Consider the following 22421-nt stretch of genomic DNA (forward strand, 5'->3'; position numbering starts at 1 on the left):
ACTGTCGTATTTTAGAAACTTTTATTAAAAATCCACGTATACCGACACCGGAACGTATTTTGCCATATTTGGCTTCTGCCGGGTTCGGGTATATTGCAACAATTATTGGCGGTTGCAAACTCGAACCTATCCTAATTTCTGCACTGATTGAGAGGTGGAGGCCCGAAACACACACTTTTCACCTTCCATGTGGAGAGGCCACAATTACATTGGAGGATGTCTCTATACATCTGGGGCTTCCCGTCGACGGAAATATGATGTGTGGTATGGCGGATTGTGATTGGCAGTCAATGTGCATTGATTATCTTGGAGCTGCTCCGCCAGAGTTTAATGGAGGTAGAACAACTTTATCTTTGTTGAAAGCTAATTTTGAGGTTTTAAATGAAAATGCTTCAGAGGATCAAGCAAAGGCATGTGCTCGGGCATATATTCTACGAATAATTGGAGGAATATTGATCCCCGACAAATCTCGCAACCAGGTGCATTGTATGTGGTTGCGGCATCTGATCGATTTTGATAAAGCTGGAAGATATAGTTGGGGCGCTGCAGTTTTGGCATTTCTCTTTAGAGAAATGTGTGGGGCGACGAATTATAAGAAAACTGCTATCGGTGGATGTCTCCTGCTTCTACAATCATGGGCGTGGTTCTGCATGCCTTTTTTATGCCCGGTCGTGAATGAACCATACGTATTCCCCTTATTGTTGAGGTAATTTTCAAACTAAATTTTGATTTAAATATTTTTAATTAAATAGGGTGATATTTAGTTTATATTATATTTCATAGGTGGTCGATGAAAAGAAAGAACCATAAAAGTATACCTACTCGGTTAGAGGAAATTCGTTTACTTATTGATACGAAAGCTGGGTCTGAGGTATGTTTTTAAATCTGTTTAAATATTAATATTTTAATTTAAAATGCTAGATATAATTAGAATATTTTATTTATTTGAATTGTATATTTATATTTCAGTTTCAGTAGATACCTTATGCGAGCGATGAAGTGAAGGCTTGCAACCCACCCCACCTTAGTGGGTCATTAGAGGTATGGATATCGGTTATACCTCTTATATGTTATGCTATTATTGAGTGGCATCCAGTTGATCGTGTGCTCCGTAAGTATGGTTGTACGCAATATATTCCTGGAGCACCTAGGAATTTAGACGACGTGCATAACATAGATAGACGAGGAAAGAAAGAGGTTAACTGGGTGGTGAGACACAGAGATTGGATTGCGCTTTGGGAGAACCGATATACACTGTTGGCCCCTCTACAATATTACGCTGAAATTGGTCATATGGTTACGGATAACTATATGGACTGGTTTAATGAAAATGGGAAGTTGTTTCTACTTTCGGCGGAAGCACGAGGGGTTAACATTCCTAGGCACCGAGAAAGACGTCAACCGTCTCAATATCATCGTCCCCCGACGCGTGGACGGAGAGAAGGCGCTACCGGTTCTGCATCAGTCCCACCACAACATCCTTATCCATCGATGCCGTAGGGGTATATGCCCAGCCCTCCACTTCATATGCCAAGCCCACCAGTTCATATGCCATCTTCACAGGGTTACATTCCGAGCCCGTAGGGTTACATTCCTAGCCCGCCAGGTTACATTCCGAGCCCGCAGGGTTACATTCCTAGCCCGCTGTCAACACACATTTTTCGTCCTACTAGGATTCAAACTCCTAAAAATAGGATAGAATTTTAGGATTCAAACTCCTAAAAATAGGATAAAATTTTGCTAGGATTCAAACTCCTAAAAATAGGATAGAGTTCTACTATTATTTAAATTCCTAAAGATAGGATCCACAAGCACTATAAATAGCCATTGTAACTCACCATTGTAAGACATGATTTACACACAAAACACAGAGGAAAGCACGGAAAATACAAAGGCAAAGTTGTTGTAAACGATTCGAAAAGGAAATAAAAGGTAGCATCTTTTTTTTTACATTGGTTCGTTCATTTCTCGCATGTGCACGTTATTTTTCTTGAGATTTGGTTCGAATAACCCAAAACGTGGGTTGCGCCGATGACTAAAAAGGGGTGGGATTTCGAAGTTTCGAACCTAGATCCACCCCCGAGGCGTGTTCATTTTTTTAAAATATTTAATTCTCCCCCCTAAATCATTTTTTTTCCTACTTTATTATTCTTGTTATATATGCATATTACTTTCTATTAATTTTATTATATATGTATATATGTTTTTTTATTAGTGTTATTATATATATATATTTATATATTTCCTATTTTGCATGTATATATACGTATATTACTTTTGATTTTCTTTTTTTATTATTATTTACTTATATATATATGCTTTTACGTTTTTATATATTTACTCATTTATTTATCTATTTTTATATTTATCCTATATTTTATGTTTTTATATTCTTTTACTTGTTTTATTTATTTATTTGCATTATCATTTTATTTTTATTTAGTTGTTTGTTGTGCATATATTAGTGTTATTGTTTTTTATTTTATATATTCTATTCATTTTATATTTACTTTATTTCTTACTTAATCTCCTTATTTTATTTGTTTTACTTTATTTATCATTTATTCATCTCTTCTAACCCATATTTTGACTTTTAAAGGGTATATTTGTAAATCTGTCAAAGGTAAGTAATTTTGGATCATTATTTTATCTTTTAATTTAACTTGTTATTTTTCTTAATTAAGACAACTGGAAATTACGTAGTACCGAAAGGGCGGTTCAAGGGTGTTAATCCTTCCTTGACCGTAACCGACTCCCGAGCCCGACATATTTCTGGTAAGACGCAGATCAGGTAAGAAATAGGGTATCCGATCAACCCATTTATCTTTAAATAAATGATCGGTGGCGACTCCAATCCACATTTTTCAAGTCGAAGCCCAATTCCGGGGCCCAACCGAAACACGGTTGCGACAGCTTGGCGACTCCGCTGGGGACACAGGTAAGTGAGTCAGGCTAAGGTAATTTCCAGTTGTCTTTTTAACGAAAAGGGTAAGTTTAAATTTTAAGGTAATATTTCGATCCTTTTTACTCACTTTTGAATTTCGAGTAAATAGTTGGACTAATCGTTTTCTCATGATTTCAGCCTTCAAAGTTTTTTTTCATCTAAGGCTCTATACCCGAGCTCCAAACCCTATTTTAAGTGGGGGTGAAAGCGACGCCTTCGTGTGAATTTATTCACCGTGCGGGCCTAGCAAGTAGCCTTCGGGATTCATATACCTTATGTCTTCGTGTGAATTTATTCACCGTGCGGGCATAAGGGAATGTGTCCTCTCGAGTTTAACTTAGTCCATACAAGCCTGTGATGGGTTTAGGACTAAGGGTCTGGCAAGCCCAAGGGGGCACCGGCAAGGAGAACTCGGGTACCGTTTTTTTAGAACCTAAACCGGGAGATGATGGAGAATTAGAGCCCACCCCAAAACCTCATTCCAAACCTTAGGCTGCTTTGATTTTATTTCCTGCCTTACTTTATGTTCAAAGCATGCGAACTAGACAAATATGCGATTAGGATTTATTTGAGATTAGCATGCGTGATTGAGATCATGTCCGGGTAGGAATAATAAGCATGTGGGGTAGATATCATGTGGGGTAGGATTTTTCATTTTCATGATCGTTTTTTATTATTTTTCACCTCACTAACTCTTTTCATCTTTCTTTTCTTTTCTTTTATTTTCATCACTTGCATCATTTAAAAGAGGTATTGATCCACTAAAACGTGTTTGTTAAAACTCGAATAATCTGAATCCATGAACAAAGGTGTTGTAATACAAGAGATGAAAATACAAAGGATAGTCTACAAGGCGACTATGTGTCACATTCAATCCAGAAGACGTGGTGCCCACAATTGAAGAGTATATCACTCTGCTGCATTATAAAGGACTCAGAATGAACCGGGTCTACATCAAGCACAATGAAAGCTTATCTTTGAAGAACTGACTGGAAGAGGTTGCAGGGGCAGGATGAAGGTTATGTATCTTGGAAGTCCCTTTGAACACGACAATGGCAAAATGATAGCTGAAATTGGAGACCATTGCTGGCGAATTCAAGAAACAGATTATTGAACTTCACATAGTTCCTATCAATTAAGGGCTCCAATGACGAATTCGTTGGGAACAGGCTCAACAAAAGTAGGTGCTCGAGATGCGATCATTCGAGACTTCTTGGACCAATACGAAAAATAACTCAACATTTTCACGGTTCATCCAGAGAGGCCGGAGCGGTTCGACAGGTTATTCAACCGGTGAAAGACGAAAGCAGAAGACTAGTCAACATGTCAGAAGCTGTCAGGATATTTTTGTCTCTTAAAAGATAAAACATTTTTGTCCCCAATAAGGATTATTCATAATAACAGGCACATTTCTTGGATCAATACCTCGAACATTTCATGTATTCTTGCATTTTTTTCATCTTCATCTACATTTTTAAGCATTTTCATAAACATGAAATTTCTTCCTAGATGATTCGATGAAGTGGATTTAACCACATGGAAGCAAGATTGTAACCTTAAAGAAAAAAACTGAAAACAATACAGTAGGAGCCTGATCAGCTGATTGTAGGACAAAGCCTGCCATGAAGATCTAAAGAATCTCCATATCCTAAGGGCTACGATGTTGAAGCTGTTAGCTTTTACCACATAAGAAACCCCAAACATTCCTCTAAAAACTGTAAGACATTTGTCGAAGGGGGCATGTCATATACCATTTGCACTTAGATGATTGTTTTGTTTGAACACGTCTTTGATCTTTCATGTTTACTTAATCTTTTAAAGGATTGAATTTATGCTACTTTCTAAAGTGGAGCAATTGAACAAATTTTAATCTTTAGTTCTTCGAATATTAAATGAATTAAGGATTCTTTTAATTCTTCAAGAATTATAGATTTTTGACATATGACAAGATTAGACCTTTCTTACCCTATCTCAAACCCCAAAATAAAATACCTCGATTTTTTTTACCCAAAATAACTCATGACCATTACCAAAAAACGAAATTTTGACATTACCTCCCTTTGAAATTCTTGAACATTGCATTTATCTTTTTGATACACATGTACCTTTCTTTGAGTCAATAAGATCACACCATTGTCCTTTTAGACTCAAAATTAACCTTTTCTTACCATTAAAACCCAAGGCATTGAGTTGTTCATTTGAATATGAGCATTCTTCTAAAGACACAACTTGGGGCATCTCGCGGGGAGCCTGAACATTGAGACATGTTGGGAGCAAGGAGCAACAAAAAACAATTCATTCGAAGTAATCCTATCATGCATTAATTACACTGTTTTCATGTGAATAGAATTAATCCTGCAAATCTATCCCCCTGGGGATACCTCTTTTGTGAGGACTTCCATGTATGAAATGATGAACGGCTTTCTTTCTTTATCCTTTCACAACATGAGAAAAAATATATCCATTGTGTCCCCTTTTGAGCCTATAATATTTTTCTTCTGATTCAACCCTAACCAAGGATCACCCTCCACACTGGGGGGCAAGGTGGAGAAAATCTGCTCACATGAGTGAAGACATTGATTCAGATGAGATACCGAAAGGTGAACCAAATGCCAAGTGCGATGATTCAATCAGAACAAAAAGGGCAAAAAGAAAAAAGAAAATAAGCAAAAAAGGAAAAAACAAGAACAAAAAAGAAAGAACAAAAATAAAAAAAAGGGGACAAAAAGCACATGCAAAATTCCCTAAAGACAAATGGTGCATCAAGCTTCAATGAGATTGATCAAGCACAATCATTCCCGAATCACTGAATCACTTCACTCGAAGATCATGGAACATCCAGAGAAAATCCAGAGAAACACATATGAGCAGATCCAAATTGAGCAAGACAGGATTGAAGGCATCAGAATGAATTGATCCTTGGTTCAACACCCTGAAACACTTGTTTGGGCCTATTTATCCTTTTATTTCATAACCATGAGCCTTGGCCTACATTACGTGCCTTAAAAGTCCCTTCTAATCATACATGGATTTCTAAACAGAAGAGACTATCTTCAGATTTCATCCCGCCCATCAGGATTAATCTTTGTTTGCAAAAAAACAATGTAATTAATGCATGGTAGAAAAAATAACAAAGGGGGGTTCAAGACGTAAATCCTGAATAACGTCTTGAAACCAAAGGAGGGTTCGAGTTGAAAACCTAAAAAGGCGGCTCGAATATAAAAATTGTGCAACTGAGGCGATCACGTAAATTCCTTGATAAGGCATCGCACAATCCGAGTGTGACAACAAAGGTTGGGAGTCAGGGAACACTTCCAGCAGAGGAGCATGCAAGCTACCCCATCAATCTTTTGAGCATCCAATGTCAAACCTTTGAGCATCAAATGTCAAACCTTTGACCAAACACAATAACCTGAGACTTTTTATCCTTTCCTTACTTGACTATCTCCCAAAGATAGCTTGGATCATGGCAGTTGTCAAATAGCTATAATTTATTGAAGGATTAACATTGTAATTAATTCTTTGATATCCGATGAACTCTAGTTTTATGATTCGTCTCAATTGTAAAACCGTGATAGGGGCAATATTTTTAAAACTTGAGATTAAACATTTTTTGAAACTCTTTTAATTGATATTTCATGACTTTGAAAATAAAAGAGAAAGAAAAACATTTTTTTTTCAAACAAGACAGTCTCTCTAGAGTGGATCTTGGTAAATGACATGTGACTCTCAAACACAAAGCTCATGCTTAGAATCAATGATGAAGCAAGAAATGAGGAACATTTGGGGTATCTTTGAAGATTCAACATCAAATATTGGGGCATTTTTGGATATTGAGGCATCTTTGGGGATTCAACATCCTAATGCGAATTATCAGACCTTTTTCAGGAGATAAAATATAACCAATTCATGTTACATGCATCTTATGCATACATTTTAGAGCGTCATATCTATCATTTTCTTTCCACGTACATAATTTTTACAGCTTTAGAGTCAAGTTCGACTTCAAGACGAAGGATACTCGATTCAAAAGCACCTTTACAGATTGATGTCGGTTGCTTAGCTCAGCAGCAAGAAGCTACACTTCAACCAACTCGACAGATAGAAAGATCGACATTCATTTTCAGATTCGACATTTCCAATATAAATTCTGTCTCGCTTGAGACAGTCTCATTTAATGCAGATGATTATCTCACTTGAGATTGCTTTTTTAAAACAGACTTTGTCTCACTTGGGACTGTTTTACTCGAAAGAAGATTTATTTCACTCATGATTGTTTTTCTTAAAACAAGATTTGTCTCGCTTGAGACCGTTTTCACTATAAGAGTTTTGTCTCTCTTGAGACAGTTTCCCTTGAAACAAATTTTGTCTCTCTTGAGACAGTTTCTCTTGAAACAAATTTCGTCTATCTTGAGACAGTTTCCCTTGAAATAAATTTTGTCTCTCTTGAGACAGTTTCCCTTGAAACAAAATATTTGAATATGTTTTCTTTGAAACAAATTCCGTCTCCCTTGAGACAGTTTCTTTTGGAACTAAGTTTTGTCTCTCTTGAGACAGTTTCTCTTGAAACAATTTTCGTTTATCTTGAGACAGTTTCCCTTGAAACAAAACCTTTGAATTTATTTCCCCTAAAACAAATTTTGTCTCCCTTGAGACAGTTACTCTTGAAACACAAAATCTTCAAATTTATTTCCCTTAAAACATAATTTTGTTTCCCTTGAGACCGTTTCTCATGAAACAACATATATCTTTGAGATTGTTTCCCTTGAAACGAATTCTATCTCTTTCAAGACAACTTCTTTTGAAGCATCATCTGAACCGTTACACTCAGCTCGGGCACATACTTGAGATGGTCGAGAAGCATTTCTCAAATCAAAAATAGAATGTGCACATCAGATTTGAACATTTGAAGAATTCAAGATCAGGGATCAAAATTTGAAGATTCAAGAATCAAGATTCCAGACAGGCAACTGGAGATTGAGATTTCTCTCCAGAGCCCCAAGATAACATATGTTACATATGCATTTTAGGCACACCTAAGAGCATTGCATCCATAGCATCACATATATGCATAACTTTTTCAGGTTTTAGCTAGAGTCAATTTCAACTTCACGGCGAAGGATATTGAACTCAAAGCGACACGATTTGCTCGAGAGTGGATTTCAACTTCACGACGAATGATATCTAGCTCGAAGCCAAACTTCACAATAAAGGGGCCATCTGCGATTTCAACTCCACGAAGGAGGATATCGTGGCACTCGAGGCAACACAAGTTCAACTTCACAACGAAGGGACGGCTGGTTGTCAACAAACAACTTCTCAATTTCAGAGTCAATTTCAACTTCACAACGAAGGATATTGGACTCCAGACAACGCAAGTTCAACTTCACGACGAAGGGACCGCTGCCTGTCAACAACAAATTCTCAATTTCAGAGCCAATTTCAACTTCACAATGAAGGATATTGGACTTCAAACAACGCAAGTTCAACTTCATGACGAAGGGACCGCTGCTGCTTGTCAACAACAACTTCTCAATTTCAGAGCCAATTTCAACTTCAAAACGAAGGATATTGGACTCCAGACAACGCAAGTTCAACTTCATGACGAAGGGACCGCTGCTTGTCAACAACTACTTCTCAATTTCATAGCCAATTTCAACTTCACAACGAAGGATATTGGACTTCAGACAACGCAAGTTCAACTTCACGACGAAGGGACCGCTGCTTGTCAACAACAACTTCCCAATCTCAGAGCCAATTTCAACTTCACAACGAAGAATATTGGACTCCAGACAACGCAAGTTCAACTTCATGGCGAAGGGACCGCTGCCTGTCAACAACAACTTCTCAATTTCAGAGCCAATTTCAACTTCACAACGAAGGATATTGGACTCCAGACAACGCAAGTTCAACTTCACGACGAAGGAACCGCTGCTTGTCAACAACAACTTCTCAATTTCATAGCCAATTTCAACTTCACAACGAAGGATATTGGACTTCAGACAACGCAAGTTCAACTTCACGACGAAGGGACCGCTGCTTGTCAACAACAACTTCCCAATCTCAGAGCTAATTTCAACTTCACAACGAAGGATATTGGACTCCAGACAATGCAAGTTCAACTTCACGACGAAGGGACCGCTGCTTGTCAACAACAACTTCCCAATCTAAGAGCCAATTTCAACTTCACAACGAAGGATATTGGACTCCAGACAACGCAAGTTCAACTTCACGACGAAGGGACCGCTGCTTGTCAACACAATTTCATTCAGATTCAATTTCAACTTCACAACGAAGGATATTGGACTCGAGACAACACAAGTTCAACTTCACAACGAAGGGACGGCTGGTTGTCAACAAACAATTTCCCGGTTCCAGAGCCAATTTCAACTTCACGACGGAGGATATTGGACTTGGAACAATGCTACTTACTTGGATTTCAACTTCACGACGAAGGATATCCAACTCAAAGAAGGATTATCTGCCATCAAAATTGTCGAGTTCGACTCCATTCAGCTCGATGACACATCAATCGTACTACTTTCCGGTTGCAGTCGAGGTTTTCAAGTCGAGAAGAGGACCTGGGTTAGCCGTACCTTAGTGACAAGCAACCATTTTCAAACAGCATAGCTTAAGTCAAGAAAAAGCTATCTGTCAATGAAGATTTCTGAGTTTGATTCCGATCCAAGGTCTTTAAACCGAGAAGAAGACCGAAGGGTAACGGGAAGCCACGTGCCGATTCAAATTCCGAACTACGGCTTTAATTTCATATCATTTCAAGATGAACTCGACTTCACGATGGAGGAGTCATCCGTAACTCAATTCGACAGGGAGTTATTGAAACATCAGAGTTAATTTTCAACTCCACTGAACGAAAATTGTGTCTTTTAATCTTTGCCCTATCCCCGTTACACGACTATGGGCAAAGAGGGGCAGCTGTCAACACACATTTTTCGTCCTACTAGGATTCAAACTCCTAAAAATAGGATAGAATTTTAGGATTCAAACTCCTAAAATAGGATAAAATTTTGCTAGGATTCAAACTCCTAAAAATAAGATAGAGTTCTACTATTTTTTAAATTCCTAAAGATAGGATCCACAAGCACTATAAATAGCCATTGTAACTCACCATTGTAAGACACGATTTACACACAAAACACAGAGGAAAGCACGGAAAATACAAAGGCAAAGTTGTTGTAAACGATTCGAAAAGGAAATAAAAGGTAGCATCTTTTTTTTTACATTGGTTCGTTCATTTCTCGCATGTGCACGTTATTTTTCTTGAGATTTGGTTCGAATAACCCAAAACGTGGGTTGCGCCGATGACTAAAAAGGGGTGGGATTTCAAAGTTTCGAACCTAGATCCACCCCCGAGGCGTGTTCATTTTTTTAAAATATTTAATTCTCCCCCCTAAATCATTTTTTTCCTACTTTATTATTCTTGTTATATATGCATATTACTTTCTATTAATTTTATTATATATGTATATATGTTTTTTTATTAGTGTTATTATATATATATTTATATATTTCCTATTTTGCATGTATATATACGTATATTACTTTTGATTTTCTTTTTTTATTATTATTATTTTACTTATATATATATATATGCTTTTACGTTTTTATATATTTTACTCATTTATTTATCTATTTTTATATTTATCCTATATTTTATGTTTTTATATTCTTTTACTTGTTTTATTTATTTATTTGCATTATCATTTTATTTTTATTTAGTTGTTTGTTGTGCATATATTAGTGTTATTGTTTTTATTTTATATATTCTATTCATTTTATATTTACTTTATTTCTTACTTAATCTCCTTATTTTATTTGTTTTACTTTATTTATCATTTATTCATCTCTTCTAACCCATATTTTGACTTTTAAAGGGTATATTTGTAAATCCGTCAAAGGTAAGTAATTTTGGATCATTATTTTATCTTTTAATTTAACTTGTTATTTTTCTTAATTAAGACAACTGGAAATTACGTAGTACCGAAAGGGCGGTTCAAGGGTGCTAATCCTTCCTTGACCGTAACCGACTCCCGAGCCCGACATATTTCTGGTAAGACGCAGATCAGGTAAGAAATAGGGTATCCGATCAACCCATTTATCTTTAAATAAATGATCGGTGGCGACTCCAATCCACATTTTTCAAGTCAAAGCCCAATTCCGGGGCCCAACCGAAACACGGTTGCGACACCCGCCAGGTTACATGCCTAGCCCGCAGGGTTTTTTACCATATGGAGGTGCATATACGACTATGTTTAATGATCCAAAATATGGTTCATATGCATCTTATTTGGCTGGTAGTGCTTCTCCGCATACACCTCAATCTCCATCTAGATCACAGACATCGATGCCAATGTTTCCACAGTTTTCACAGTTCTCGGGGAGCGGTGGGATTGTTACTAGCACTCCTCCAGGGTCGTTATTTTATACAGGCCCTTCAGCCCCTTCAGCGTCATCTACACCAAATGAAGAAAATACTGCTGATGATGATAGTGAAGATGAGGAAATTGAAGAACAAGTTCCACGAAGAAATCCTCAACGAAATAGACAACCACCGCCATGTGGAACTCATTCGAGAAGACGACATCGGTGATCCAGTTGTATTTTAATGTTATTTAAATAGTTATATTTCAGAATTTTATGTAATTTGGTTATGTTATTTAAATGTTTCATGGTTGTTACATACATATTTTTAATGTTATTTTTATTCACATTTAACATTAAATGTTTGATAAATGTTTTTAAAATACAAATTATATTATTCAAAATTTAAAATAAAAATAATATTATTCGAAATTTAAAATTAAAATATAAATTATAGTATTCGAAATTTAACATTAAATTTTAACTTAATATTCCAATTGTATTCGAAATTAAAAGTTATATTCCAATTATAGTTCACAATACTTAAATTGAAATTAAATTTATCCATATATATGATTTTATCATTAACATATATATTAAAACGTATACATTAAAATCAACTTATCACTTCACATTTATTCGTAAAAACATCTCGATGCTCATTCCATACAATTTCAATGTCACAATCAACTTATCACTTCACATTTATTCAATTTATCCATAACATTTTATCTAATTTATTCAAACTTCACATAACGTTTTAATTTAAGTTATGGACTTAAATTAATCTATATGTATAATTTATTCTTAACTTGTTGAACTTTCAAAAGAAGTTAAATTTTGGTTATAAATTACCTGATTTCACAATCCATCTAGTGTCCCCGAGGGACATGAGTGACATAATAGGGCAATGATAACATATTCTCTGACAAAATAATAGAAGGCGCGCCCCCGGGAATGCGTCTTCAAGTCCCCTGAGAAATAATAGGTACTGATATGAATAGTGTCCCCGAGGGACATAAGTGACATAATAGAGCAATGATAACATATTCTCTGACAAAATAATGGAAGGCGCGCCCCCGGGAACGCGCCTTCATGTGAATAATACTCCGATTATAGACACTATTATATGTAACGTATTATAAACTTTCAAAACAAACTTCAGTTCACAAGCTTTCAAATTCTCAAATTCCCAAACTCTAAATTCTCAAATTCTCTGAAAATGAGTCATCTTTATGCTGTTGTTTTGTATGATTGAGAAATTAAGGAAACTGAAGAGGGGGTTGTTTTTGAGTCAGATCATTATATCCCCTTAACCTTGAAGAGAAACATCACAATTGAGGAGTTAATAAAAAAAATTCGTTAAAGATTCGTGTAGCAGGCCAGAGAAGACTATATTCACTTCAGTACAGATTTCCTACTGAACTTTTTCCGCTCACGTATACATCATTTCAGGTTTCAAATGATGATGATGTTTCTATGATGGTTGATGCTCTTATGGGGAGTTCACAATCTCTTATTGAAATGTATACCACTTTTATTGAGGTTTATGCAACTCGTGGTCTCTCATATTCCTCTCACTTTGACATTGCATATCAAGCTGATCAAGTTGATAGCCCGATACAACTGATCTGTAATGATTTCACATCATTAATGGCGGATCCAACGCCAGATGCCATGCCATCAAGTTCAATAGGAAGGCATTCATCTGTAACTACTTATGATCTCAACCCACGTGGCTTCACCAATAATCCATATGGCAACATCTTTTCTACTTCAAGGGGCAGACATTCATCTGCCAATGTTTTCGACTTACATATGGAAATGCCAACGAGACGACAGTCTATTCACATCCCACATGATACAATGGCCTCAAGTTCAAGGGGAGGACACGCAAGCGGGAACTTATTTGACCTCAATATTGGATTATCGGAGGAACCCTCATCTCCACCAGAAGAACCTCTTCGGGAGCCAGGTGCAGATGGTGCTGAAACGGGATTATTCGTTGAACCTGACTCACCACAGTTTAACGTATATTCTGATGATGACGAGGATGACGTTCCGATAAATACAACACCAGTCGAACTTCCTGCACATATGTATGAGGCTGATTATGATGCAATGTATGAGCCTGAATTTCCAGATCTTCCTGATGTTGGCAACTATGGACTTCAATCATCAGTCAATGACGGTAATTTACATATTGGAATGGAGTTCGCATCGAAGGAGGAAGCAATGATGGCAATAAAGAGTTACAATATTCGAAACTCAGTTCAGTCCCGAGTTGATCGATCTAACACGGAGAAATATGTCTGCTACTGCGTCTAACGTGACAACGGATGTCAATGGATGGTCCGTGTATCAAAGAGGAAGAGGAAGAACAACTTATGGGAACTAACCAGATACAACAGTCCTCATACATGTTGTGCAAGAGGTATAAACCAAGATCATCCCAACTTGGACTCCAACATTATTTGCCAAGCAATCATGTCCATTGTGAAGCAAAACACTCATATAGTTGTTGCAGTGTTGATTTCTGCTATACAGTCACAATATGGGTACACTGTCTCATATAAAAAAAACGTGGTTGACAAAACATAATGCCATTTGCAAACTTCATGGCGAATGGGATTCCTCTTACAACGAGCTGCCCAGTTGGTTTCATGTTGTGCAAAGACTTAATCCCGGGACAATTGTTGAGTTTGAAACTCAACATCATTACGTGAATGATCGAATGGTTCGCGATCGCTGCCAATTTTACCGTGTCTTTTGGACTTACCCTCAGTGTATTAATGCAGTCAAGTACTGTAAACCAGTTGTCCAAATTGATAGTACTTTCTTGTATGAGAAATATAAGCAAGTTTTTTTATTGGCTGTGGTACAAGATGGAAACCGCAATATTCTTTTTGTTGCATTTGCCCTCGTTCAAGGAGAAGACACTGAGTCTTGGGCTTTTTTCCTTAAAAATTTACGTTTACATGTTATCACCAGGGAACGAGTATGCATTATTTCAGACTAAGGAGCTGGGATAAAAGCAACAATGGACTCTTTGGGTACAATGTATAGACCTCCACATGTTCAACATCGTTATTGTGTCCGTCATATTTCTGCAAACTATTACGGAAAATACAAGAAGAACGATGAACGTCAGTTAGTCGTTCGGATGGGTATGTTACTTTTTCCCAATTTTTCTATCAATTTCTTATTACTTATTTATACTTCATATTAACTATTACATATTCCTAATGGTTTAGGTTACGAACTCTTACCTCAAAGGTTTGAGTTGATGCTACAAGAGCTGTTTGGCAAAAATAAGAAGGGGTGCGAGTACATTATGGACATCAGCAAAGAAATGTGGACAAATGCATATGACGGGGGGTATCGCTATGGTCATATGACAACAAACTTGGCTGAAGCAATAAATTCAACCTTAAAGGGGCGCGTCATTTACCAGTCACGGCGTTGGTTAAAAAGACTTATTTTCGTTTGGGTCAACTCTTTGCAAAGCTCGGTGAACAAGCTCTTACTTGGATGCAAAACGACCATATTTACCACCCAAGACTAGTAGCTGATTTACAGAAAAAAGTGGTTGCATCAAATGAGATGTTAGTTACAAATTTTTCTCGCACCCGTTAATTGTTTCGTGTAACCGAAATGCCACGTCCGCTGCAAGGGATTGGAGCTAACTCTTTCAGAGTTAATCTGCAAGAGAGGTGGTGCGATTGTGGTTTCTTTCAAGCACTCAAATATCCATGCTCTCATGTCATTGCAGCTTGCTCACATTCGTATTTGGACTACAAAAATTATGTTAATCCTGTATACCAACTTTCACAAGTATTCAAGGTATATGAATTTGAGTTTCTGCCCATAGGAAACGAAAGAGACCCAAATGAGATTCAAACTTGGCTTACAATTGTACCAGATCCATTGCTATTGAGGGACTCAAGTCGTCCAAAATCTACTAGAATACATTGTGATATGGATATTCGAGAGAAGTCAACAGAACAAAAATGATGTGGGCATTGTAGAAACATCGGGCACAATAGAAAAAAATGTCCAGCTCTGTTATCATCATATAACCGTTAACTCTTATGTAATTAATATTGTATTTAAATGAATGTTTTTGTTTCTAATAATTTAATGTTATTGCATTTTATATAATTTGTCAATGTATGTACACCTAAATAATTTTTTTTAACTTTTAAATACATAAATATTTTCAATATATTTATTTAATATAATAATTAATATTATTAGTTATAAATTTTTTTAAAATATAATAATAATTCCACATTCTAAGTAGAGAAAAATATTAAATTAAACAAATTAAAAGTTATTAAAAAAATTATGTATACGATGACACATTTCATGTTCTGATTGGAGGATTAAATTTATTAAATTAAATTTTCAATAAGACTAATTTCATAAAATATGTAAGTCTTGAAGATTAAATATGTAATTATACTAATTTATTAACTTATGCATCAATATTTTCGTTAAATATTGATAAGAGATGACTAGATTGATAACATTTAAATAATTAACTGATAAAATTAATAGATCGATAATCAAAATAAATAATAATAATATAACCATATGTGTAATATTATAATTTCATACATTTTTCCTATAACTACAATAAAATCAAAACTGGTTTTCATATATTGTTCTATCATATTAATGTAGATAATTCACTCCACCTTTAACACACATTAACAAAATACATTTGATAATTCTTACATTATAATCGAAACACTTTACATAATATATTACTAATTTATAATAATAATAAAAATAAAATATTTATTATTAAACAAAATACCAGCGGGGCAGTCGAGTCATCAGAATCCCGTGAAGGCGCGTCCCCAGGGATGCGCCTTCCACACGTGGCATCCAATTCAGCGAAAACCCAGATAAAGCGCGTCTCCGGGGATGCGCCTTTCGCCAGCTCAGCCGAAAGGGTGCCACTTCGGGAAATATATATCAAACGGTGCTAAAAAGATAAATATTCGGTTAAATAATGTCAGTTTAGTCAAATCGTCGTACATATCCTCCCTTACGTTGTCCGCAAGTGAAGGCGGTCAAATCCAAAAGTCGTTATATTAAAAATAGATTTTAAATTATTTTTTAATATTGAAAGGATTTTTTATAAAAAAATATGTGTTTAATATTTTTTTGTTATATTTTTTTATATTTATCGTTAAAAATTATTAAATTACACATGTCACATATTTTTTTAATTTTTTTAAATAATTTTTTTTTAAAAAAAATCAACAATTCTATTCGTTTTCTCAAGTCGTTAAAAATTAACAACCTAATAAGGTTGTTGAAATTAAACAAAAAATTTAATTCTATACTTAAAATAATTATTTTTTCGATGATATAGACGATACACTATCCGATAATAATTGATAAAATTTGATATAAATCTCATAATTTCATAGATTTAGCATCACTCATAATGAGTGTTAAAATTAATTTAAATAAAAGTATCCAATACAATATTGGGCTATTTGATTTAAAGATTCTATATATAACTTAATTATTTGTTTAGTACCAAAACGTAATACCATGTATTTATCATTATATTAGAATATTAACATAATTAAAAATAATTATTGTATGTATTTTTATATTAGTATTAATAGTATCATCCTTCGTTGCTTATAATGATGTTTATTTGTATATATTATTTGTAAGAGTTGTTCGTTTTTGTTTTAAGGTAATTAGTTTATGTATTTAAATTATTTTTATAAAATATTCGACTTATGTAATTAGTGTACTATTATTATTTAATTCTTTTTTAATTTAAATAAAAAATTCATTTCTATTTAATTAAATAAACAGTTATTTTTAAATGAAAAAACTTTAAGTCGAAAAATACTAATTCAATTAGAATTTTATTAGTAGTGTAATTGTAGACTAAATATACATTATTAAAAAAAGTTGAAATTTTAAAAAAAATATCTTTGTATGAAATAATTTTATACTAAATAATATATTTATTATTAAAACAGAATAAAAAATAACTATTATAATATATTTTCACACAAAATTATAGACGATGGGCAAATTAAAAAAAAATATGAAGAATGTTCAACTAAGTATTTTTATTTATGCATGCATGCATTGCATTTGATCGTTTATTTTTAATTTTTTAACTGTTGGAGGTTTTTAACGAAAATTGTTCTCAACCTGACGTTTGAGACAGCCTACTCTCCTATCACTTTACCCCTTACCTCATTGCACATGGGAATATGATTTTGTTGTTGTTGTTATCAAAATTCAAAACACAAGAAATGAAAAAAAAAAAGGAAAATAAGCATATATAAATAAATATTAGAGAAAAGAAGTATATTATGGCCAACAAAAGCTTCTTGTAGATTGAAGAGCAGAGAAAATCACTCTTCTTCACACAAAGAGAAGGCAAGGGAAACATCAGAACAAGAAAGAATTTGAGTTTTTTTTCATTTTGATTGAAAGCAAGCGAAAGGGTTTCGTTTTTGGGGAGATTTTTTTCCACGTATTTAATGCATCAGAAGAAATCGGAAGTTCAGATCGGAAAAGAAAGCAGCGGCGTCTCTTCCGATTTTAATCCCAAGCCTTCAGCCGTTCATCAGAATCGTAATAATAATCCTCCGCCTTATCAACCGCAACATTTTAATTACCATCACAGTTTAAATCAACTTTCCGATACAATCGCGGCGGCCAATACGACGCCGATTTCGGTTTTCCCTCAGATAGTTATCCATAACCCTCCACAAGATGACGCAATTGCGCCGGAGCCTTCTTCTTCTTCTTCGTCTTCTCCGACTCCTTACAAGAGACCCCTTTTGACCCAGACTTCTTCTCTCCCCAGAACCCCAACTTTGTACCGTTTCACGAAGCCCTCTCATTTCACTTCCCCGAATACCACTTCCTTCTTTTCAATTTCCATTGCTACTAAATCTTTCGTTTCTCGATTAATTCGTCGTTTCAAGCACTTGCGTCGTCTTCGAGCTCACCTACGCTTAATCATCCTCCTCTCTCTCCCTTTTTTCTACTTCTTAGTTTCGCATCCGAGCAACTTCTTTTTACTCGACTTCCTATCCGCTCTCGCTTTCTCCGCTGCCCTTCTTTTTTCCCTTAACCTCGCTCTCCCTCGCCTTCCTTCTATTCGTTTGTTCTTATCCCGTTCCTTTTTAATTAAGCTCAAGTCGTCGTCTCCATTCTCAAGGTCTCATTTGCCAGTGTTTTTGTCAATTGGGTCTCGGTCCAAATCCGAAAAGCGAGTTAATTCGGGGTGTTGGGTTCAAGTTTATAGCAACGGAGACGTCTACGAAGGGGAGTTTCACAAGGGCAAGTGTTCGGGGAGCGGCGTTTATTATTATTATATGAGTGGACGGTACGAGGGGGATTGGGTGGACGGGAAGTATGATGGCTATGGGGTGGAAACGTGGGCTAGAGGAAGCCGGTATCGTGGGCAGTACCAGCAGGGTCTTAGGCATGGATTTGGGGTTTATAGGTTCTATACAGGGGATGTTTATGCTGGAGAGTGGTCTAATGGGCAGGGGCATGGCTGTGGAGTTCATACCTGTGAGGATGGAAGTCGATATGTCGGGGAATTCAAATGGGGAGTGAAGCATGGATTCGGACATTATCATTTTAGGTTTACTTCTTTTCTAGCTTATGCTATGAATTATTTTTGTGTTCGTTATTGTTGTTTTTGAGATGCACTGTTATTTAGCCTAAGTTCTCGCTGTCTGACTATGTTCCCCGACTTCTTATTCTTCTATGTTTCGAGGATTTGGGTGATAATGCTTTATTGTACTATTAATTGTTAGGGAAGTATCAGGGTGTAGGGATTATAAATTGGTGTAAGTGAATCAATCAATGTATGGAAAGTGTAGTATTTTTATGTTCAAATGAATATTTTTAATGTGAGGGCTGCCTTTTAATTCTATAGAATTAATTAGCTATATGCTTCATGATCATAGTTCTGTATTTTACTAATTCTGGTTTTGAATCTTTTGATTTTCTTATTTAGGAATGGAGATACATATGCTGGTGAATATTTTGCAGATAAGATGCATGGGTTTGGTGTCTATCGTTTTGCAAATGGCCATTGCTACGAAGGTGCTTGGCATGAGGGTAGGCGACAAGGGCTTGGAATGTATACGTTTAGAAATGGGGAAACACAATCTGGTCATTGGCAAAATGGAATTCTCAATGTCCCAAGCACACAGAGCTCCACATATGCCATGTTGCCAGTAGCTGTTTATCACTCAAAAGTACTAAATGTGGTTCAGGTACTTAAGACTTTTCTAGTTTAGATTTTTAATCATTTTTAAATATCATTGAAGAGATATTTGGTGCTTTAGGTGATATTTTTACACTTTGCCTATCAATCATTTTGATGATCCCATCCCATCTTACGGTCTTCTCAGTTGTTTAATTTGGTATGGCAGGAAAAATAATTGTATGGTCTTGTGCTATTTTGATGTTAAATGTGATCATCCAATGTGAGATAGTCATATGAATCACTTTTAGCAATTCAAAAGTTGGAACCCAGGTTTCCCAACGATGTAAATTGTGTGAAGGAGATGCCTAATGCTTATTAATAGTTATGCTCTGCAATGCAACACAATTATCTTTCAGCTTTTGCTTGGTATGAAGGATGATAAATTCGTAGGATGGAAATTTTGTAAATTGAATTGTTAAAACTCATAACTACTTTCTTACTCAGTACTTTAACCACTAGATTAACATTTTTTCTATCCTCACTTTTCCTTCCATCATACCAACTACCAAGCAAAGCCATAGTCATCATTTTTTTTCTGTGACAGCATAAGTCAGTGAACACTCTGTAATCTGATCAAGACTGATTTTATTTAGTTATTGGTGCTACTTGCAGGAGGCTCGAAGAGCAGCAGAGAAAGCTTATGAAGTGGCCAAGGTAGACGAGAGAGTGAACAAGGCAGTTGCTGCTGCTAATAAAGAAGCAAATGCAGCAAGAGTAATAGCAGTTAAAGCAGTTCAAAAGCAAATGCATCCATAATAATTACAGTGACAACATTCCCAGTCCTACCATGTGAGACTTCTACATCGGCTCATTTACCTTCTAAAATACATAAGAATTGAGTTAGCCCCAAGAGGATGGTGGTTTATGCGACTTACTTTCCAAATTAGGTTTATGTTTTTATACTATTATCTTCTTACAGCCCTCGGTCTTTCTTCAAGAGGCTGTAGCTTAACATGCCTGCATATTCCATGCCTTCCATGGACAAAGAGACAGCTAAAGAGTAATCTATCTTTTTTAATATTTTTCCTTAAAAAGAAGTTATTATCATACGTGCTGGGACGGGTTTCCTATCCGTAGAAAGGGGGTGGATAAAGGTTTGATGATGGTGATGACACCATCCATATATTTAATTAGTTGTAGCTGCTGCCTTATGTTGGTGCAGTTTTGTAAAGATGGGGTAGATTATTATGTAATAATATGTAAGTGGTAGTCGGAGAGGCAGGTGAAACCTCATCCAGCTAGTCAATGTTTGTTGTGATCTTGATTGTTTATGCAATGAAGAAAATCTCGCATCTTTTTGTTTTCTTGTGACGAGTTGGGTATTGACCAATGATATGTCGAGTTAAATTGCAGTGCCTTGGGGGTAATAGGTAGAAGTCATGCTACAGCTGCCCGACAATTTAGCCGAAGATTATGCTCTCGTCTTCAATGGATCACATGGCAGTAGAGATTAGAGAAGTAGGTTATGCTTGGATTTGAAACCATTTAAAACAAGAAAAGCCCATTATCATAGTAAAGAATGGCATGTTTTTTTAGATAATTTGAGTTAGAACAAAGTGTGTGAATTTACTTGTATTAAAACAGGTATAGCATGAAATGATAGCTAAAACTAGAACTAGAGAAATTGAAACCAAAGAAAATAAAAGCATCACGTTAATGAGTGCAAAACTATTACATGAAATGACAGCTAAAACTTTAGGGCAGGGAAACAGGCATTTCTAAAGGATGCTGCAATGTAACCAATCTAAACACCACCACATGAGAACTCAAAAGAGCTTCAACAATTCTAGAGTATGGCGCAGACTTCTGCCAAACTCCATTAAGGTCAATGTCGGCGGTGCCTATTGTGCTTCCAAAGGCATCACTGTTATTGGCATCGTCGCAAGAGATCATAATGGGTTAGTAGTTGGAGTTGTCTGTAAACAAATCCCTCCCCATTTCTCAGCTGAATCGGCCGAAGCTATTGCCTTCACCCAGGGTCTCCAATTCGCAATTGAAAACAGATGGCAAAATACGATCATTGAAGGGGACGCTATTTCCATTGTTAATAGACTTACTAATAGATAGGAGGATATTTCAACCATCGGATTGCTGCTCAACGAAACTCAAGGGATTCTTACTAACAAGAAGGATCTCAAGGTCTTCTACGTGAGTCGAGAGGCAAATAGAGTAACACGCCTCTTAGCGCAATGGGCTCTGTCGCGACGAATCCATATTGGTTTTATTATGGCGAACTTGAGCAATTGGAATCTAAATGAACCTTTCCACTTAAAAAAATAAACACCGAGACAGCTTCAATTGAGTCAAAATATCAAAATATCCCAAACAGCTAAAAAACATGTTCGTGTTGCACAGCAGTAAAGTTCCATACATCAAAAAAGAAAAGAGAAAAATAGAAACAAATTTAAATCTCGGTCTGCTCCCTAAGTCTCTGAATGGTACTCCTGACAGTAACAGCACTTGCAGCACAGTGCTGCACTCAAAAGAAAAGAGAAAATGTGATTAGATGGAGAAATGGCAATTCAAGCAGATAAGCTCGCAAAACATGGCCATACAAACTTACTTCATAGTGTAAGCGCCTCCAGCTTTCACTTTACCACAATCTTTGCATCCCCAAATGCCCACAGCTTTCCTCTTCACCGCATACTGCATCGGTTTAGATTACATAAGCAGCTATCGAGCAACCAACTCACCGTAAACAAGTAGGAAACCGATGTCGACAGCCGAGAAAACTACCTTTCCGCATAACTCACATACTTGCTATGCTGGCTGACCTCCAAGGAAGGTTGGGTGTTGAACCTGGAAGCCAAATCA

The 22421-nt window shown here is 35.9% G+C and overlaps 1 long non-coding RNA gene and 1 pseudogene across 1 annotated transcript; one reads left to right on the forward strand and one right to left on the reverse strand.

Moving 5' to 3' along the window:
• Positions 1 to 1888: 1888 nt before the first annotated feature.
• Positions 1889 to 20622, forward strand: LOC120181710 (annotated as a pseudogene).
• Positions 20623 to 21998: 1376 nt separating this feature from the next.
• On the reverse strand, positions 21999 to 22410 carry LOC120181711. Its single transcript, XR_005521778.1, has 3 exons — positions 22344 to 22410; positions 22171 to 22253; positions 21999 to 22080 (listed from the first exon to the last, which is right to left on the reverse strand). It is a non-coding gene; the product is annotated as an uncharacterized LOC120181711 (long non-coding RNA).
• Between the last annotated feature and the right edge of the window lie 11 nt (positions 22411 to 22421).

This window comes from Hibiscus syriacus, unplaced genomic scaffold (genome assembly GCF_006381635.1).
Source record: "Hibiscus syriacus cultivar Baekdansim isolate YM2019G1 unplaced genomic scaffold, ASM638163v2 tig00112530_pilon, whole genome shotgun sequence".
Lineage (NCBI taxonomy): Eukaryota > Viridiplantae > Streptophyta > Magnoliopsida > Malvales > Malvaceae > Hibiscus > Hibiscus syriacus.